The sequence below is a fragment of the Schistocerca cancellata genome, chromosome 5, assembly GCF_023864275.1.
Source record: "Schistocerca cancellata isolate TAMUIC-IGC-003103 chromosome 5, iqSchCanc2.1, whole genome shotgun sequence".
NCBI classification, from domain to species: Eukaryota; Metazoa; Arthropoda; class Insecta; order Orthoptera; family Acrididae; genus Schistocerca; species Schistocerca cancellata.
This window is the reverse complement of record NC_064630.1, coordinates 307,936,709-307,945,047: the sequence shown is the minus strand read 5'-3', so window position 1 is coordinate 307,945,047 and position 8,339 is coordinate 307,936,709. Positions and strand designations below refer to the sequence as shown.

General features: G+C 44.8%; 1 pseudogene; it reads left to right on the top strand.

Moving 5' to 3' along the window:
* The first annotated feature begins 8,221 nt into the window (after window positions 1-8,221).
* Window positions 8,222-8,339, top strand: LOC126189113 (5S ribosomal RNA; annotated as a pseudogene).

Sequence of the window (8,339 nt, the reverse complement as noted above, 5' to 3'; positions counted from 1 at the left end):
ACGACCGAGGCACACAGGGCCAACACCCGGCATCATGGTGTGGGGAGCGATCTCCTACACTGGCCGTACACCACTGGTGATCGTCGAGGGGACACTGAATAGTGCACGGTACATCCAAACCGTCATCGAACCCATCGTTCTACCATTCCTAGACCGGCAAGGGAACTTGCTGTTCCAACAGGACAATGCACGTCCGCATGTATCCCGTGCCACCCAACGTGCTCTAGAAGGTGTAAGTCAACTACCCTGGCCAGCACGATCTCCGGATCTGTCCCCCATTGAGCATGTTTGGGACCGGATGAAGCGTCGTCTCACGCGGTCTGCACGTCCAGCACGAACGCTGGTCCAACTGAGGCGCCAGGTGGAAATGGCATGGCAAGCCGTTCCACAGGACTACATCCAGCATCTCTACGATCGCCTCAATGGGAGAATAGCAGCCTGCATTGCTGCGAAAGGTGGATATACACTGTACTAGTGCCGACATTGTGCATGCTCTGTTGCCTGTGTCTATGTGCCTGTGGTTCTGTTAGTGTGATCATGTGATGTATCTGACCCCAGGAATGTGTCAATAAAGTTTCCCCTTCCTGGGACAATGAATTCACGGTGTTCTTATTTCAATTTCCAGGAGTGTATTAATCTAATCTAATCTAATCAAGATCAAAGAACGGGAGAAGCGTGTATGTCTCCAGTCGGTAGCGTTTCGCGTCTACGGCTTTTGTTTATTTGGAACGATGATCTTCGTTACCTGCTTGCTGATAATTTCGCTACCGAAATTGCCATAAGAAGTGGGTACACTATACGATCGTGGGATTACACGGTCCAGTCACGTTAATGTGAGCACTGTCTATGTTCGATGTCAGTGTGCAATAACCAATCACAGGCGGCAGGTGGCTGCAGTGTCACTGAAGAGTCTACAAAGCTTATCGGGGTACGCCGTTAACAGTGCAGTCGTTGTAAAGCGGGAATGGAGTGATTTATTTGACTTCCAAAAGGGCATGATCATTGGTTTTCGGGCTAAGGGTTCATGCACCCATGGTGCCTGCTCTTCATCGGCGACGAAGGATGGAATTTGCACCCCAGTACAGCAACTGGTGGTACGCTGAGTGGCGAATGGTGACCGTTTCAGATGAATCACGTTTTATGCTTCATCAGACAGATGGCCTTTGGTGTGTATCGCCTTGCCACAGTCGTCAGAAGATTCAGGCCGGAGGAGGGAGCGTTATCCTCTGGGGGATGTTTTCATGGCATTCCCTAGTAAATCTCGTCATTCTGGAAGCCACAGTGAATCACAACTATTGATGTCCATCCCGACATATAGTGGCATCTACCAGCAGGACAATGCGACGTGCCACATAGCTCGCAGAATACGTGAGTGGTTCAAAGAGCACCACGATGAGTTTACCATACTCCCCTGCTACCAACCCTCTCCATCCCCCGAATTCAAATCCAATCGAGAAATGCGGGAATCTGTTCGCGCCGTGGATCATCAAGTATGAAACCTAGCCCCCTGGCCACGGCATTGGAGTCAGGATGACTCCACATCGCTGTTGGTAACTTGTAGAGCCGGCCAAAGTGGCCGAGCCGTTCTAAGCGCTACAGTCTGGAACCGCGCGACCGCTACGGTCGCAGGTTCGAATCCTGCCTCGGGCATGGGTGTGTGTGATGACCTTAGGTTAGTTAGGTTTAAGTAATTCTAAGTTCTAGGGGACTGATGACCTAAGAAGTTAAGTCCCATAGTGCTCAGAGCCATTTTCAACTTCTAGAATCTCAGTGACCCTTTTTCTGTACGTCTGCGCTGCAAAAGGTGGCTAATCTGGCTTTTGACAATTGGTCACCTTAATGTGACTGGACCGTGTACGATCAGCTACCTAAAACCGTGTAGGTATTCTTATTTACTATTTTCACCGGCAAATTAACATGACGAAGTTGTATAAGTTGTTGACAGTTCGGTAGCTACCTTCTGCTAAGATCAACCACGTCAGGCAATGCGTCCATCAGCGTCGATTTGACGGTATGGCATGTGTGTAGTTGCTGGACATGTAGTTCTGTATAACAAGATCTCAGTAGGTGACTAATTTGATGAGTTTGGAGTACTACTGAAGACTGAACAAGTCCTTCAAGGCATTCGTACAGGGCACATGCGAGTCAGCTAGATGTGTTGTTGTCAAAGATATCATCGCCATCTTGAAACGAAACATGTACTCGAGTTCACCAACTACACAAAAGCCTTACATTTAGATCGACACTGATGGACACACACTGGCCCAGGATGTCAACCAGGTTGTCGCGAGAGTAGTTTACCGTTTCTCCATGCCATCAGTGGCTCAAATGGTTCAAATGGCTCTGAGCACTATGGAACTTCTGAGGTCATCAGCCCCCTAGAACTTAGAACTACTTAAACCTTACTAACCTAAGGGCATCACACACATCCATGCCCGAGGCAGGATTCGAACCTGCGACCGTAGCGGTCGCGCGGTTCCAGATTGTAGCGCCTAGAACCGCTCGACCACCCCGGCCGCCCATGCCATCGGTCCTCAGCTGCGATGCCGTGCTCAACATTGCGGCGCTCGTAGACTGAGAATCCAGTTTATCTCCTTTATGGAACATCTATAAATGCTTTAGTTTCCACGTCGCACTGGAATACGCACCACACACTGCTCAATTGCTCTCATTGTAATGATATGACTGGCTGTCCAATAATTTGTCATAAACCTCGACAGACGGCACACCCGAAATGACAAATTTATACAGTGGCCATATGTTTGCAGCTGACCACTGCAATTGCAACACCAGTAATTCTACTTCTATATATATGCAATATAAAGGGAAGGATACATGATTAAGTTTGTAGGTGATTTGGGTATATACAGGGTGTAACATTTAGCACACAGAGATGCTGCCTCTGAAAGCAACAACCCAGCTGGGCACCGAGACGAACTGAGCCTCGATGAGAGATGCTGCTTCAACTCTCTGCCATAGCTCACCAGTCCCAGTGGGTAGCTCGTTGTGGTTTGCCAGTTTCTGGGCAACCCAGAGACCTATAGCCTGGGGAGCATAAGGGACAGGGCAAAAGTCGAACAGCCTCTGTATTGAGCTACGTCTAACATGAGCAACGCGCAGTCTTGCCCTATCTTGTTGAAAGATAATGTCAGAGGGACCGCCGGTCTTAACACCTCAAAAATGTAACGGCAGCTATCCAAATTATTAGACATGTGAACTAGAGGTGATGGTGTTGTGTCTCCAGTGGTATACCATGCTATCACACCAGGAGCTGAGTCGCAATCTGGCAACGTTCATTTTCCTCTAGACCCAGATATATCCATTGCGAAGCTGTACGCAGGAGCGAGGCTCGTTTGGAAAGACGACGGTGGTGCCACTCCCTGAGTCAAGTGCTGTCATTGCTCGTACCGCTCTGCGATGCTGCGTCAGGGAAGCCGCAACAATCGTCGCCGAGTTTATAATCCATGGTTTCCAGATGTCACCACATTGTCCATGTGGGCACCTCTGTTGATACAATGAAGAGCATTTTATGAATCAAGGCACGTGGCGCAAGTCGTGAGATACCTCCTGAAATCGTGTAGCATCTCCTTTTGACCGGCGTAGTGCAGCAACACGGCATGACGTGGACTCAAGTTGTTGGAAGTCCCTTGCAGAAATAATGAGTCATGCTGCCTCTATAGCAATCCATAATTGCGACAGTATTACCAGTGCAGGATTTTGTGCACCAACTGACCTCTCGGTTATGTCCCATAAATGTTGGATGGGATTCACGTTGCACAATGTGCTTCAAACCAGTCGTGAACAATTGAGGCCCGGTGATAAGACACATTGTTATCCATAAAAATTCGATCGTTGTTTGGGAATGTGTAGTCCATGAATGCTGCAAATGGTCTCTAAGTAGCCGAATATAACCATTTCGAGTCAATGATCAGTTCACCTGGACCAGAGGAACGAGTCCATTCCATGTAAACACAACCCACACCATTATTTTGCCACTGCCAGTTTGCACAGTGCCTTGTTAACAGCCTGGGCCCATAGCTTAATAGGGTCTGCGCCACACTCGAACCCTACCATAAGCTCTTACCAAATGAAATCGGGGCTCATTTGACCAGGCCAGGGGTTTCCAGCCGTTTAGGGTCCAGTCGTTATGGTCACGAGCCCAGGATTGGCGGTGCAGGCGATGTCGTACTGTTAGCAAAGGCACTAAGGTCGGTCATCTACTGCCATATTCTACTAACGTCAAATTTCGCCGCACTGTCCCAACTTTTACGTTCGTAGTATGTCTCACGTTGTTTTCTGTGGTTATTTCAAGCAGTGTTGCTTGTCTGTTAGCACTGATAACTCTACGCAAACGCCGTTGCTCTCGCTCGTTAAGTGAAGGCCTTCGGCCACAGCATTGTGCATGTGCGTGGTGAGAGGTAATGTATGAACTTTGGTATTCTCGGCACACTCTCGACAAAGTGGATCTCGGACTATTAAATTCCCTAACTATTTCCAAAATGGAATATCCCTCGCGCCTAACTCCGATTACCTTTCCGCATTCAAAGTCCCTCAGTTGCCGTTGCGTGACCATAATCACGTCGGAAACCTTTTCACTTGAATCACTTGAGTGCAAATGACATGTCTGCTAGTGCACTGCCCTGTTATGCCGTGTGTACGCCATGCTACTTCCATCTTTATATGTGCATATCGCTATCCCATGACTTTTGTCACCTCAATGTAAGTCTGTCTTCTGAGGAGCTAGTCACGTGCGGCCGTTGAGATCCTGCACGAAGTTGAGTATGGCCGTCCTGAAGCCATTTGTTCACTATTCTCGTAAAAGTCGACGGAACCTGACAAACGCAAGCAGAAATACCACGGTATGATAAATTGTAGTCTTGAAAGGCATCGATCCGCCACTGTTTAATACCAACACACGCTGGTAGACGTCTCCTCTCCCTACATGAGGGCCGGCCGGAGTGGCCGAGCGGTTAAAGGCGCTACAGTCTGGAACCGCACGACCGCTACGGTCGCAGGTTCGAATCCTGCCTCGGGCATGGATGTGTGTGATTTCCTTAGGTTAGTTAGGTTTAAGTAGTTCTAAGTTCTAGGGGACTTATGACCACGGCAGTTGAGTCCCATAGTGCTCAGAGCCATTTGAACCAATCCCTACATGAGGTATAACACGACCTTCTCAGAAACAAGCAATATTTAACTGTGATTTCTGAATGAGAAACCAGCAGTGTAATCTTTCTCTCTGTGGGGTGAACCAGAGCACCACTGAAAAACTTTTAGAGGTGCTAGTATGGCCAAAACCAAAAAAGGAAGTCTAGTAAAAAAAATGGTTCAAATGGCTCTGAGCACTATGGGACTTAACATCTTAGGTCATCAGTCCCCTAGAACTTAGAACTACTTAAACCTAACTAACCTAAGGACACCACACACATCCATGCCCGAGGCAGGATTCGAACCTGCGACCGTAGCAGCCCCGTGGTTCCGGACTGTAGCGCCTAGAACCGCACGACCACCGCGGCCGGCCGAAGTCTAATCAAGATGAGCTCTAAAACGTTTTTATAGCGAAAAAGTGCTCATAGCTTTTAAGGTATGCACTCTGGAGCCCACGTTTACCAGACTTTTTTTTCTATTTTTGGGCCATACTACCTCGTCCCAAGATATGGGAAGTGAAGAGCTTGCAGTAGAAGAGGTGTGTTTCACAGTATCGAAGATGAACAAGTGCTCATAGCTGTTAATGTATGCATTATAGAGCCCATTGTTATTGGACTTTTTTTTCTTGTTTTGGTGCATGATACCACTTCTGAAAGTTTGTTAGGGGAGTTCTGGTTCCCCCTGTACACAGAATCTATGGTCAGACATGTGGTACACTTCATGTTAATTTGAAGTTTGTTTCGTACCATCTACATGGTGCTGCAGTTTTCATGAAAAGTTGTTCCTAGACAATGGGCGTTGACATCTTCCTAATGTAACTGCCATCTGATGTTAGAAGTAAAATTGTAAATGCTTCCGCAATGCTTCTTTTTTTGCACCACACATAAAACGAGTGGAATTTCATTCACTAAACTGAATGCCTTCTCTGAATGTGTGAATAAGCAAATATTCGCTGTACATGAAGAAGTCTCTTTGCCCGTCATATGAAACTATTGATATGGGTCTTCATACATTAGATATACATTTCAATAACTTTAAAATATCTTTGGATAATTGAGCCAAATCCTAAGCTGAGAGAGTGAATGACCGAGTGTTTCTTTAGATAATGTACAAATGAACCTATACATGAAATTTATTCGCAGTTGCGAATACGAACAACCATTAGCTGTGTTAAGGGAGTGACGATAATAAAAGTTTGTGCCAGACCGGGTCTGGAACCCGGATTTCCCGTTTTAGGCGAGCGGTCACCTTAACCGCTTTGGCTATCCGTGCACGATCCACGACCAGACCCAAACTTCCATATGTCGTCGTTATTAAAATGTATTGATAGTTGCGGAAGATGGTGTCAACTTCTACATAAAATGCAAAATACCTTCTCTGGTTTTGAAATGGGAAGAGGTGAAGAAATATTATTTTCGGTTTAGGTTCTCTGATGTATCTTTATGTACTGCTACTCTTCGATGGATACTTGTATGTATTAGTACAGGAAAAGGCTCAGAAGACGAAAGAATCCATTTTACTACACAAAGAAGCCCCAAGAGCCCCTGATAGCTATCTTTCTTGTGAAAGAAAAGTTGCGGTCAGTTGTGGAAATAGAAAAGGAACGCCATATGGGGAACATACTAAAAACTGTAATGGAGATCAGTTAATAGGTTTTTCTGCCTTCAATCATTTAAACATAACAAATAGTTTTTCCTTCCCATAAAGATGTTCATGAATTTACATGGAGTGATAGGGGTACTAGATCTATAATACCCTAGGTTATTGCAAATGAGAAACCCGTCCTGTTAATAGAAGACAACGGAGTCTACAAATGATAGGACGTTAATATTGCCATTTCCTGGTAATATCAAAACTAAGAATCCCACTGTATAAAAATAAAAGCGCAATCAAAAAACAAACACCAGAAGAAGTCCATATGATACATTTTCTACAAAATTCAGCCATTAATTGGTTACACAGAAAACGTTTAGACGTGGAACTAAAACATGTACCAGAAAAACCGAATATTAATGAAGAGCGGAAGAAATACTAAGAATAATATAAGTACCTGCTGGTGAAGCTTTAGGGAAAAGGATAAAATATAAAAAACAAAAAGGGACTCCCAATCTGGAACCAAGAAAGGAACTAGCCGATGTCAGGCCTACCGGAAATATTTACAAGAAGGCTATTTGAATACCAGCGACACACAGCAGTGGTCAAAAGAGAGACAAGAAAACTAAAATGACAAAGCTATGGATATTTACTGGCAATCAGAGAAATGGGGATGATGTACGTGGGAAAGAAACTAAAACCTATTGGATGCTGAAAAGATGAAAGAGAGATAATTCAAATTAACCCCACTTCAGGATTTATTTCCAAAATAAATCTATGGACAGGTGTGAGGAGAAGTGAAAACTGCAATTAGTGACGAGCATGTTGATCTTATATCCGTGGAAGAACTAAAGCTAATATTAAAAATATGTAAACATCTAAAAACAGAAAATTCGTAACGGAAGACAAGATCGATGAATTATTTAAATATACTTCGGAATCATTACTCACAAGACTAATGAGTTGCGTAAATACTTGTTGGAAATACAGCAACATACCATAATATTGACAAACAGCATTTGTTATGCCATTATTTAAAAATGGGAATCGCAGAAAACGTGATTATGATCCAGGTATTCGTTTTCTGAACTCTGGTTACAAGATATATGAAAACAAATAACAAAAAGACTGAAGGTATTTTCAGCAACGTGTCTTACTGAAGAACAGAACAGGTATTGTATGGGAAGTGTTTAGGCAGTGTTTTCCCAGTCAGCCAAATTACTGAAAAACATTGCAAATACAATCACCCCATATATAAAAACTTTATTGACTATGAGAAAGCGTTTGACAGAGTTAATGGATTGAAATTATGGGAAGTTTTAGAAAAGAATGGTGTATCCCAACATCTAGTAAATATAATACACTGAAGAATCAAAGAAAATGGTACACCTGCCTAATATCATGTAGGGCCCCCACAAGCACGCAGATTTGCCACAGGATGACGTGGTATAGACTCGACTAATGTCTGAAGTAATACTGGAGGGCCAATGGCCTTGCTGCAGTGGTAACACCTGTTCCCATCAGATCACCTAAGTTAAGCACTGTCGGGCTGGGCTAGTACTTGGATGGGTGACCATTCAGTCTGCCAAGTGCTGTTGGCA